Source organism: Bactrocera latifrons, unplaced genomic scaffold, assembly GCF_001853355.1.
Source record: "Bactrocera latifrons isolate USDA-ARS-PBARC rearing strain unplaced genomic scaffold, ASM185335v1 scaffold_317, whole genome shotgun sequence".
NCBI classification, from domain to species: domain Eukaryota; kingdom Metazoa; phylum Arthropoda; class Insecta; order Diptera; family Tephritidae; genus Bactrocera; species Bactrocera latifrons.
In genome coordinates this window covers 53,770-66,511 of record NW_017536819.1, presented here as the reverse complement: position 1 = coordinate 66,511, position 12,742 = coordinate 53,770, and positions in this window count along the sequence as shown.

Here is a 12,742-nt window from a genome sequence, read left to right as displayed (position 1 = left end):
AAAGCCTTTTTTGTTGTCGTTTGTAGTCGCTGGGTCTGTTCTTGTGCTCACAGTTGATTTTATTTGCTCTTTCCACAACTTCTTACTTGTTTCTTTGTTGCTGCCATAAATTATGTTGTCTTAACTGTAAAACGTAAAATTGTTTTGGTAACAAGTTTTTTGGCCAATCTTTTTCATTGCCAACAAAACTTGGACGAGGCTGCTATTTAACTCCAGCTGCGCCAGAATGGCARTAACTACTGGCCGTTTGTCGCCGAGTTGCAGCTGTTCCCATAGTTATGTGACATTTAGGATGCTTGCAGGCAAATTAAAGCAGAGTTTATTGATACTTATTTTGGGTGTAAATATTTACAGGTGCATTTTTGGAAATTTCGTTTGATTTGATGTATAAAATGGGACCAATTCTTGAAATGAGATTTCTGTACCATATTTTTTGACATTTGTTGAATAAGTTTTCATTTTTATTGGAGACAAATTCGAAATTACTTATAGGTACCTCGTCTTCGTGGGAACTCTACTTAATAAAAAAATTTTCTTTTACTTGATTTCAAATAGAGCAGGACACCAGGGGAAAAATGGAGCAGCTCTACCCTAATGAYCCTAACTGATCTATGCGTGGMTKATTGGCCTACCAGATTAACTTAACCTAACCTTATCTCAAATAGACGATATCGTAGAATTTGAATTRAAACCGACAACTACGTCGGAATAACCTTTACATTCGTGGCAAAGTACCAATGGTGCCCAATTMTTTTCCTTATTTACTAGCGTAAACACCGCTTACACGGTTATAGCCGAGTTCACAGCCTTTTTTCTTTGCGCTATTTATTTCATCTAATCTCTTTAACGGAGTGGAGKTATTTGCTTCCTCTACTTCTACCGGCGGGTCCTAAATAGAAAACCTTCACAGCTGGAGGGTTTTCATCCATTCGGAGCACAAGGCATAGCCAGCGCAGCTGCTGTCTCTTAATTCGCTGAACTATGTCAATATCGCCGTAYATTTCGTACAGCTCGTYATTGTACCGACTTCGAAAAGAACYATAAACCTTTCATAAAAKTTTTCTTTYCAACACSTCTAAGACCGACTCATCAACMTYCRCACCATATAGCAGGTCTTCGTTCGTCGGGAGAGGACTTTGGACTAAGTGGTACAAAGAAGCACTTGTTGGCATTCGACTCTGTTTGGCACAGCGGCCTCTTGTACAAAATGATGCTCTTGAAATTTCCTTTAGTTTATATTAAAATAAAATAAAAAGTTTTTTGGACAAACCGATCATTTACAGTCCACCTGCGCGAAGCGCAGTCTCGCAAAGTTGACATCAATGCTGGCTGTCCCTACGGTTCGTGTCTGTCTCCATTGTTGTACTCGTATAACATTTTTACTTCTGATTTCCCACCTGTAAGTAAGAGTACAGCTTATATTTTCGCGGACGATACCGCAGTACTCAGCTCAGGCTTCATGGCAGCTGATATCACAAATTCACTCCAAGAGGACTTTAATATTATTGTCTCTTATTTTAACAAATGGAAAGTACTGGTTAGTACTGATAAGACTCAAGCAATTTTTTTTCACGAGGAAGCGTAAAAGCATCTATCTCCCAACAAGTCATATTTCACTTAACTCTTTCGATGTCAACTGGGAAAAGGCTAATAGATATTTAGGTGTGATTCTAGACCTTAGACTGATCTTTAAAGACCACGTGCTTTACATCATTAAAAAAACTAACGTACWAAATCGGTCGTTATACCCATTTATAAACAGTAGATCAGAGCTTAGTATAACCAACAAAATGTATCTATTCAGGTCTATTTTCCAGGCTGTAGGTTTTTATGGGGCACCAGCGTGGGCCGATATTGCGAACTCCCACATCTACAAACTTCAAGCCCTAAATAAAGTATTTAAAATAATTTTCAACCTACCATGGCAYTTTTCTACCTYGGAWTTACATGACAAAGCTAATGTTGAATTAGTCGCAGATAGAATATCCCACTAAATAGAAGGTTTAAGGTTAATTTTTAAGTAGAAAAGGAAAAATCGCCTTTACTTTTMATTTATATACTTTAGTCACTGYAAATRCATATATTTATATTATAAGTAGWAGTGAAATAMATTTGAATTTGAACAYAAAAGGTTGTAGCTTCCCTATCTAGCTTTGCAGCTCGTATTATTTTCYCCAGCAATGAAGAAGTCACACAATAAATTTGTGTGTAACCTCGATTGGCATCGAACGACTTGGAGAGGTGCTTTCCGATCGTGACGGAGCTTTTGGGGTTGGTCAATGTCAGCTTACAAAGCCATTTCAGCTTTGCGGTTATACTAAGATCAGACATAGTGACATAGCGGCAGTTCCTTTCCATACTGTTGAAGGCAGATTTAAAATTGACGATTAGGTGAAGGGTGTCTATCTTCCTTTCATGGCTATTCTCCAAGATTTGTCACATGGTAAAAATCGGGTCGATAGGCCGAAAGCTATGTTGATAAGATCCAATCAGTTTGTTGACGGTGGGCTTCAGKCTTGAGCAATATTTATGTACGTTGYGATGAAGAAAATAGCCTCACRTSTTGTTATGTSWGAMAATGTTCTTAAATATAATGAGGCCGTAAGTGGTTGTCGGATATATGTTTATTTCGAGGCCGCAGTGTAATTCCGTCTGGCTTTCGAACAAGTACGAACAAACGAGTAGTTGATAAAATGTAGCCATAAAGAAATTTCTGAAGGCCTTAAGGATTTGAAACATTGCTAAGATCATATGCAATAGCCCCGAAGAAAAACACGCATGCRTTTCCTAACGACAGGTTACAACTTCTTRGCGTCACATGGGAGCCGTATAGGCATTAGTAAGGACGAAACAGGAAAATAGGCATGAGAGAGATGATGCTATCTAGAGCTCAAAATTAGAAATGAAATCTCTCTCAAAAATTGTTGACGTCCTGAATAATGACTAGTTCATGCGTTACAGCCGGCCAATATACTTAAGCTAACCCTAAACGATTAATCCTTAATCAATATGTTATTCAATACTATCTGATTCACACATACACATAGTCTCGAACTTTAGCTAACTTTACAGCATAACAGAMTCTTAAGGTGTCTTTAAATCATGTGATGAGACTTAAGCTCTCCAATCAAAAAAGCCAATTGCTACCGCTGCGATTACCTTTAATGTAATGTAGTTTTATATACAAACAGACATAGCTACATTCCCACAGCTCAGCTCGGAAACTTATACTTTACTTACCCACTAACCATACATACACGTACATATTTACATACAAACATTCATTTAACGGAATATGATTGGTATGGTTACTTTCGCTTTCCCACAACGCAATCACTTCGCTGACGATAAGGCATTCCGATTCCTTTCAAWGCGGCGCATCGCAGCGCATCCTTCGTATATTAGCCCCACCTGCTCGTCGCCAATTTCACTTTGCTTTGTTACGCGATGAGCATAAGTAGGCGGAAATGTGTCAAACGGTGATACATTGCAAGCTGTTTGTGGCGCTGCAGGGGGTGTGCAGGGCGGTTGTGCGCGCGGTTTGCTGTTACTTTCGTTGTCTTTGTCACATTGTCTCGTAACAACTTCATGACTGATGATAGAAAATGGCGATTAGATTGCCAGCTGCTGCTGTCCACCAGCTCCGTCGTCATCAGAAGCAATATCAGCAGCAAAGCAATTCAGGCACCAGCAAACACAGCCGCCACCAGTAGCGCAGCAACCACATACATTTGTACAATTACAACTACTACAACAACTGCAACGAACTATCGCGGTGAGCGAAGCAACTGAGATTGTGTGGTTATGGCGGTTATGATGTTCCTATTGCTGTTGTTGTTGTTCATGTTACTTGGTGCGCAGTTCATGTAAATGTTGATGAGATGAAATCTGGCAGATGACTCAGATGTTAATATGATTGTATAGGTTTGTGTGTGTATTGGTAAGAGAACCCTTCTAGGACTCGACTGATTTCTTTTGTTATGGGAAGTGTTTAATTCACTGACTTTGATTTTTTTGACACTGCAGCTTTCAGTTAATGTAGTACAAGATATCGTCGAAGAAACCCCCCAAGTCCAACTTTATTTAACAACTAAGGATTATGCCAAGTACCTGAGAATAGCTTTGGACAGCAAACTGACGTGGAAACTCAATGTGGAAGAGACGTTGAAAAAGGCCAGTGATACTCTCTACCGTCAACATGGAGCCCATCTATCACCGGTCCTCTTACATTGCTGTTACACAGCTTTAGTCAAGCCAATCTTGCTTTACGGTGCTTYGGTGTGGTGGACCGGATGAAAAATGTCTGATTAAGTCGGTGCCGGAAGCTATTGCGCTGAACTAGATCTCGGACGACCCTTCAAGTTCCAGGAATACGACAGTTTCTTCCAGGCAGAAGTATTGGCGGTCTGGAAGGCTGCTGAGRTAGCTAATAACGCAGGAARAAAWTTTCRAAAACATCAGGATGAGAAGGAATACGTTAGAAGCGTGCAGGATCACCAATATCATGTGCMAGAGCCCTGAAGAAAAATACGCATGCTTTTTATTATACGGTCTCGTAAGAGCTGGAAAACGGTATTTGGTCTTGAAGTTCTTCCCATGCTTCCGTCCAGCCTTAGTTGACGTCCTCTATAACGAAAAGTTTTAGATTAAACTTAACCTCAATCTGACGTTATAAAGGACCAATTGGTCTATATAAATATTACATGATGTAACAGAAAGTATAACTTACCCTAACCTATGAATGGTTCAATCAAGCGTCGTTGACTTTATGGTAGAAAAAAAAAAAACAAGTAACGAAAGACTAAGTTCGGGTATAACCAACATCTTAAATTCTTAAAACTTGCAGGAAATAAAGTCCGAGAAATTGCTTCAGGAAAATACGTATTTTTTTACAATTTTAATTGTAGGTATATATCATTTATTGATCGATATTTTCSGCCAAAAGTCAACTATAGATACAGGAGTCCACATTTCTGGTGTTTGGGGGCTTGACCAGTTTTATTTGAATTTAGAGAACTTTTAGTCATAAGTTTTATTCCGCTATATCTATTTCCTCTTGATTTATGTACTGGAAAGTGAAAGAATAGAAGTAGGYGTGGTTGTAGTCCGATTTTGATAATCTTCACAAAATGTGAGAAAAATTTCACGTACCAAACTTCGCCGAAATCGGTCGGTTGGGTCTCAAGAAATCTGATTATACTCAAAATGTGGCTGGTCTCATGACCATCATTCAATTTTTACCCCGGCTTCCATATCATTACGGTATTAATTCGAAAATATCGAGATTTCATTAATCAGCAATAAACGTCCGTCAGATTAGTGGCATTCTACGATTAATAGTATCAATCATTGATTTCCTACAGGGTAGTTGCAAGTAAAGGCATTCCGTCATTAAAGAGCCGAGAATTGAGATTTAATGCCAACAGCGTGTTCGCCGCAGTTGCAAATTGAACTGTAACGAATTCCACTCAGGTTGTTCAACTTTCAGATAATCAATGATGTTACCAGCCGGAGACGACTTCGCCGCTCAATTATTTTAGGCGAACTATATCTGAATATATAAGTAATAATAATTATATTAATCTATAAAGCAAGGCAGAGAGTTCTGGCGTAAACTAATATAGTTATACTGGAAATTTACTTAGAAATAAATTAGATAATCATCAGAAATTACGACCAAAATGAGTAAGGAGGGGCCCAGTATAGTTGGAAACTAACATTTAATGTATTATTTTATTTATTTAAAATCTGCGATCAGGAAAGCCCTTGTGGGTATTTGAATTCTATGCACTTTACTGCAAAATGACGAAGAGATTTTGCCTACCCGGTGTTTTTGAAAAGGTAGTTTTTCTCCAACCTCATATCAGGTTGTTTTAGATTTTCACTTTATCAACGTAGCCTAAGTGCCCATCTGCTCATATATTCGCACATCTGCGGGTAGATAATAAATATCACTTAAGTTAAAATTGTGACACTTGTCAAATTTGTGAGTGTATTGTACAGCTCCTCCAAACTACATATTTATATTTACTCTCAGAAAACTACTGATATGAGACATGCAATTGATGGATGAGCAGAAGCGCGAAGAAAAAAGCGTCACAAAAAAATTATAGCTGTCATTCAACTGAAAAGTCATAGCAAGAATCTAAGTCAAGGAAATACTTATATACGATGAGGTGAAAAAAGCCAACAAAAGAATCGGAATCCCAGCAATGATATGTATATAACGGGTGATCCAAAAAGAAGTAATTTTTTCAATAGCCTGTTTTTGAGTAGTGCCAAGTTGTCATGCTGTTTTTGTTCAGTATCACTATTAACATTTCATCCTGGAAATGGCTCCGAATTGTCTTTCCACGGTGTTCACGTACACTCCGAGCTATGACTGCTATATTCTCTTCTCTGCGTGCTGGATGTAGTATATTCGCTCAGATATTTTTCAATAACGAATACTGGGTCTCAAGATGGGAGATGGTGTATAGTATTCCCAGTAGGCCGGTTATGTTGATTAAGAGTTGAGCGAAACGCACTAAACACATTCTTTAAAGAATTTTCGTAATAAAAAAAAACATTAAAAATTGGAAACCTTGTTTCAACTCGAACGGATGTATTTACGTGGATATCTTAAATGAAAGAACTGAACCCACTTTCTAAGCGACAACGCTTCACTTTATGGGCTTCTGAAAAGTTCCAAGAAAACCCAACGTTTTCGAACAAAATTTTGTTCAGCGATGAGGCCCATTACAATGCCATGTTTGGGATGAAGAGAAACCTTAGGATATTCGGACTGCCATTTCCTCCATAAAAAAACAATGGTTTGACGTGTTTTGAGGGCTTTAAGCTTTTGCTTGTGGCGGCAGTCTTGTAATGTCTAAGGTATATGCGGACAATTCCTGTTCGAATCAAGGCTTGGAAGAAAACATCACGTAGGTCATTCGGCAGTTATTAGTCGAAATGCTCGAACGAGTTTTCCAAAGTTGAACACAACCGATGTRCCATCTGAGACATAGCCGAAGCCGACATTTGAAAGAAAAAATCTTCAAAAAATAAATGCCAAAGATAATAAACATTCCCCAATACATTTGAATTTTCTATGTTTTTCCTTTAAAAAAAAAATRTAGGGAACCTTTCTCAAACTGTTTTCATAATGTCTAAGTAAAGATATCACTAAATTTTTTCTTGAAGTAGTTTAAGAAGTGAATTATTGTCGTAAGTAATTGATGTTCTCTGGCAGTTTAGGAGTTCAATAAGAGGCAGGAAGCCATCAACCTTGAGTATTAAGTCAGTAGACACCATTTTGTTATACTGAACTAGTTTAATGATTAACCAAGGTTTCATCTGTTCATTCCATAACTCAAAATTATTTCAAATATGTTTCAGGACCAATAACAGCCAAGAGGGGCCATCGCAATGACAACGAATCTTGAGGATCTCCTTATCATAGATTTATTATGATCAGCCTGTGAATTCCCTGTGTATTCTTCCATTTGAGTACCGTATTGAGGGGAATACAAAATATTACTTCAGTCTCCAACAAATTTTACGGATGATGAAGCAAATGTACGAAGGAAACCATTAATCGTTGAAAATCACTTGCTYTTCAAAATATTCTTCATTAGGATGTATATACTTTTGCATAAATTTGTGAAGCATTTTACTTTCATTGAGATATCTTCAAATATCTTTAAAACATGCATTCTGAACGTATCAAAAGCTTATTTCATCTTAGGCTTATATATATGTATTATAAAATATAAGTTAAGTTTTAAAAATTAAATATTTTTTGTRCACCATTATGTCATGTTTATTACATACTTTACCAATATGTCGATAGTTGCTGCCAACACCAAAAGCTGAGAGAGGCTTGCAAAGCATAACAAGGCGCCTGTTGCGGTGTTTGCGAGAAAACGCGAATTTGACACGTTTGGCAAATATTTGAACACGCTCGACGCGGATGAGGCGCGGATGCGTCGATAGCCAGCCAAGTATTGAGTATGACTAAAGAAAGCTCGCTTCGTACTGTTAGTGGTGGAGGTCAAATGAAGCCACCAAGTGTTTACTTCAATAAAACGCTATTAAAGGRTGATTTTGACTATGAGTGAGAGGGGAGAAGCGATAAAATGAGTATGTAAATATACGAGTATAGGTGTACAGAGTTTTGGTATACGAAAATTTTAAGAGTWAACATTAGCGTGTAGCACTGTGGTTACAAATGCAGCAATTTCGGAATTTTGGTTTAAACTTTTGATATTCTTTCTGGGCGTAAGAAAAGTGGAAATATTAGTTTGCCTCTCCATAATATATTTGACAAACTATTCGTGAGTCCAAAAGTTTGTGTATTGACACTTTTAACAAAATAAATCTTTTCGAGAGCTCCTCGAAGGATGACTCTGATACTAGGCACGTTAAAGAAGAAAAAAGTCTAACGGGTGATATCACATCATCTTGGTGGCCAATCGAGTGGCCCAAAGCATGAAGTTATCTGTTTACCGAAATGTTTTCTTAATAAATCCTATTGAAACCAAATGTCCACGAGATCGCGAGCTTCCATTTCAGGCATMATATTGCCGGTTGTCTTGACGCGATAACAGTTGTCAGTGACGGTTGTATTCTAACCTGCATTATTTTTTAAGAAATATGTACTGACTATTGCACCGGTCCAAAAACTATACCAAACCTTTGTTTTTCTATGGATGGAATGGCAGCTCTTGAAGCTCTTCAAGTTCTCTTGGTCTCAAATATAGCAATTGTGCTTGCTTACATATCCATTGAGCCAGAAATGAATATAATTGGGTCGAAAACGTTAGATCTTCTTGGAACTTTTCAAGAGTCCATAGACCGTAGCGAGCACTACACAACCGCTCGAAAACGGCGGATGGTCATCTGCCATTAGCAGACATGCAGATATTATTCTAGAGAGTAACTACTATAGGGAACGAATTGTCATTCTCAAGTTCAAGCACTCTCGTCCGTTGACCCCAACTGAAGCTCATAAGAATATTTAGCARGGTTCATCCCGAAAAAAAACAACTCTAGTAGAGTCTAGTGTGGTTCCACAAACAAATAGATGCCAAAAAAGATGAGCCACGTAAAAGATGCTGCAGCAACCAGTCCAATTGAACCGGAATAGTGCTTCGGTTTGGCCCCCACACGTAAAAAGAGAAGCAACAGAAAATGAAAAATATCATTAGAAAACGTTTAGTGCCTGAGTTTYGATAGATAACGCTATTTCTGAAAGAGTTCACTGCAAATCGGTTGAAGAAACTAACCATTCTGCTCAGAAACAATTTAAGACAACTTGTGRATTTCTACAGATCACTGCAGGTTACGGTTTCAGCTTCACAGGTTAGGGTACTGCTTTACGGATTTCTGTCGCTTCTGTGGCCAAAGATACATTTACTCCAAGATTGCTTTGAAATCGTAAGAAAAAAAGAGACAGGCTATCGGGACAATAAATTTGATCTATTCTCTTAAAATTGGTGGTAGTGCTTAATCTTGTAATAAACCCGAATTCGGCAGTCACTTGGCGCGGTTTAGTTTTCTGATTGTGTTTTTTTAGATTTTCCTAAAATCTGTTTGAAACAGTACCACTGTAGCCTGCGGCACTTAGATACTATATCATATCTATTAGATGTATATAAAACAGTGAGCTGTCAACAAGTATATCAAGTTATATCAAAGGCTTGTTATATTATATAWGCAAAGTGCTACAAGCATGAACGAACATTGACTGAAGCGAGGAAGCAAGCACATAATTGCCCCTCATTGCATCGACTAGCCGCCACTTGAAAATATCACCRAAAACCCTTCGACGACTTTAGCGCCATTTTACGCAAAAATTTTAAGCGGACATTTAATTTAATTTGTGGCATGTTTCACACGTTGTTACAGCGGCTTAAATGTGCTCGAGTATAAGTGTTTACACATGTGGGTGTGTGCGTGTGCTAACGTGACCCATATTACGTTTAATTAAATCCCGCGCATCTGGTAACCCCAAAAGCGGCGATGTAAACGAGCGCCTCACACACCATGTTGCATGTTGCTTTGATTTCGTGCTAATTCCATCACACACACCGTTGCCTATAGGTAGTTGTAAGTGTGTGTTTACATTAGTCTTGTGGCGTTATATTATTTACCGGATACATGCGATTAGTTTCGTCGTAATTTAAGATTATTTCGTTTCACATTAACACTAATGCTGTCGTTGCCGGATTTCGTGTTGCGCTGCCGCGCGCAATCGCCTCTTATTACACAGAAATCTGCAACAATTATTGTGTATGTGCTAAATTATCCTTGGCGCTTTTGTTTCCCTCAACGGTTTCCGCTCGGCGCTTGGCGCTCAGCAATCTACCGTTAGCCATTGGCCACCCAGAACGCCACAGCGATGGGGTGCGCGCGTGCAACAAGTCAATTAAATTTAATGATGTTAAGTAAATATTTATGATTAGCTACATTCGCACAACAACAATAATGCTAGCAACAACAATAACAATAGCGACAAGTGCAAGAAAGCAAAGCTCAGCAAGTTTCAKAATAGCAAATGAATAATGAAAATTTCGCACAATTGCTCGGCGGCGCAGCGTCAGCAACCGCTYACGCTCACTGAGTTTACAGCGTGGTTTGCGGGGGGCTGGCGAGAGCCGCGCATTGCATGTTTGCGCGGCATAAATTCTATCGCATATTCATAGACAAATGTTTGAACTTTATGCAGCAGAAGCTAATGTGTGTATAATTCAAGCAATTTAACACACTTTTTGCCATATTCAACGTTATGTAATTTGATTATGCAAGCAAGAATTGAGGTTAATTTGGCATGCGATTGGAAAATCTAATCCCCAAATCCCTGAAGTGCCATCGCTGACTAATGTTTCCATGGGATTTTCCGATATGGGGTTTATAGCTATCAATATCCGAACTATCAAGTACCCTCAATTTCATTCAAGGCCACGGAAAGCCTGAATAAGTGAAGTTAGTGCAAATTTTAATACATTAGTACTGCATATCTTGTATTAACTGAAATAATATTATAATAATCTAAAGGTAGCGCGATTAAAATGAAAAAATGTTCGCTAGTTTTTACTTAACTAAAAAAAAACAAGAGAAAATGTTACTTTCGGTTGCCTTGCAGCACCTTCATAAGTATAAAAGACTCCTTACAAGAACTTGATTACCATCGTTCAGTTTCTAATAAGACAAAGATGCTATAGTTTTTCCACCTCAACATTTGCTTCAGTTATTGCATTATTTCATTAGGTAATCCGTGCCCAATCTCATAAAGATATATTGTCAAATGAAAAAGTTTTCTATAGACTCACTTTATTCCGATCTCTCTATGTTCTAGCGATAAATAAGAAGCTTCTTGGTGMGAAAGGAACGCATGCAAAATTTCAAATCGATAACTTAGCAACTGAAGRACTAGTTCRTGTATATACAAAYARACATACGGACATAGCTRAATCGACTCAGCTAGTCACACTGATCATTTAAATATAASTATATTTTATAGGGTMTTCTACATTAGGTTTGGTGTTACAAACAGTGTGGAAAGCTTAATATACCCTGTTAAGGGTATAACAATTAAAGGATGAGTATATCACAAAGAAAACCCATTAATATTGCTACACTACTGTATATGTATATCAGTTGAAGTTTCGGATTACGAAATGATTAAAGCTTTTATTTCCCAAATATGCCTTTGAGAGTTAAACTTTTCTAAACTATTGAATTCTCCGTAGATAGTTCGCCTATTATTGAAATTTTATCATAATATAATTCGATATTTTCCAAGAAGCATAACATAACAAAACAGCAACGAGTGATCCAAGTAGAGATACTTTTTTCAATAGATCACTCGTGACTCTTGTCAAGCTGTTATGTTATTTTTGTTCAGTATGGTTTCACATTTCATTACGAAAAGACCACCCCTGAATGACGTTCACAAATCCCATTCTGTTACGAATATGTTTCAAGTGCATTGCTCAACGTATGGTCAACATAAYCAGCTTACTGAGCGTTATATTCGCAACACCATCACACATCWTGAGGCTYAGKATTCATTATTGCATAATATGCGACCGAATAAACCATGCTATGCACGCAGTGAAGAAAAAATAGCAGCCGGAGCTGAGAATGTACACCGTACATTCGATTCGGCGCTGTTCACAGCAACTTAGACTAACGTATAGAAGAATTTGGTGTATAAAATACTACTGAGCTAGAACTGAAGCCGCTCGACCTTCCCAAGCAACATCGTTTCGCTATATGGGCTCTTGAAAAGCTCCAAGAATATCCGTTGTCTTTGAGCAAAAATTATTTCAGAGATGAGACCAATTTCTGATTCTATGGGTGTGTAAGCAAGCAAATTTGAAGCGTTTGGAACGAAGAGCCTCTAGAATACATTCGAAAGATGCCATTTCATCAAGGAAAAACAACGGTTCGGTGCAGTTTGTGGATCGGTGAAATCATTGGTCCATATTTTTTCGAAAATAATGCATGAAAATAATGCCATTGAGAGTGTAAGCGTCAATGACGACCGTTATAACGCTRAGATAACCAACTATTTGATGCAAGAAATTGAAGCATGTAATCTTGACGACATTTTCCCGCACCTTCATCATTCAATGGATTTATCCCGCTTCGATTCAGGCTTTGTGGTAAGACATCACGCGTGTCATTCGCCTGTTACCAGTCGAATTACTCAAACAAGTCATCGAAAATTGGTCCATTCGACGAATGGTCCATCTGA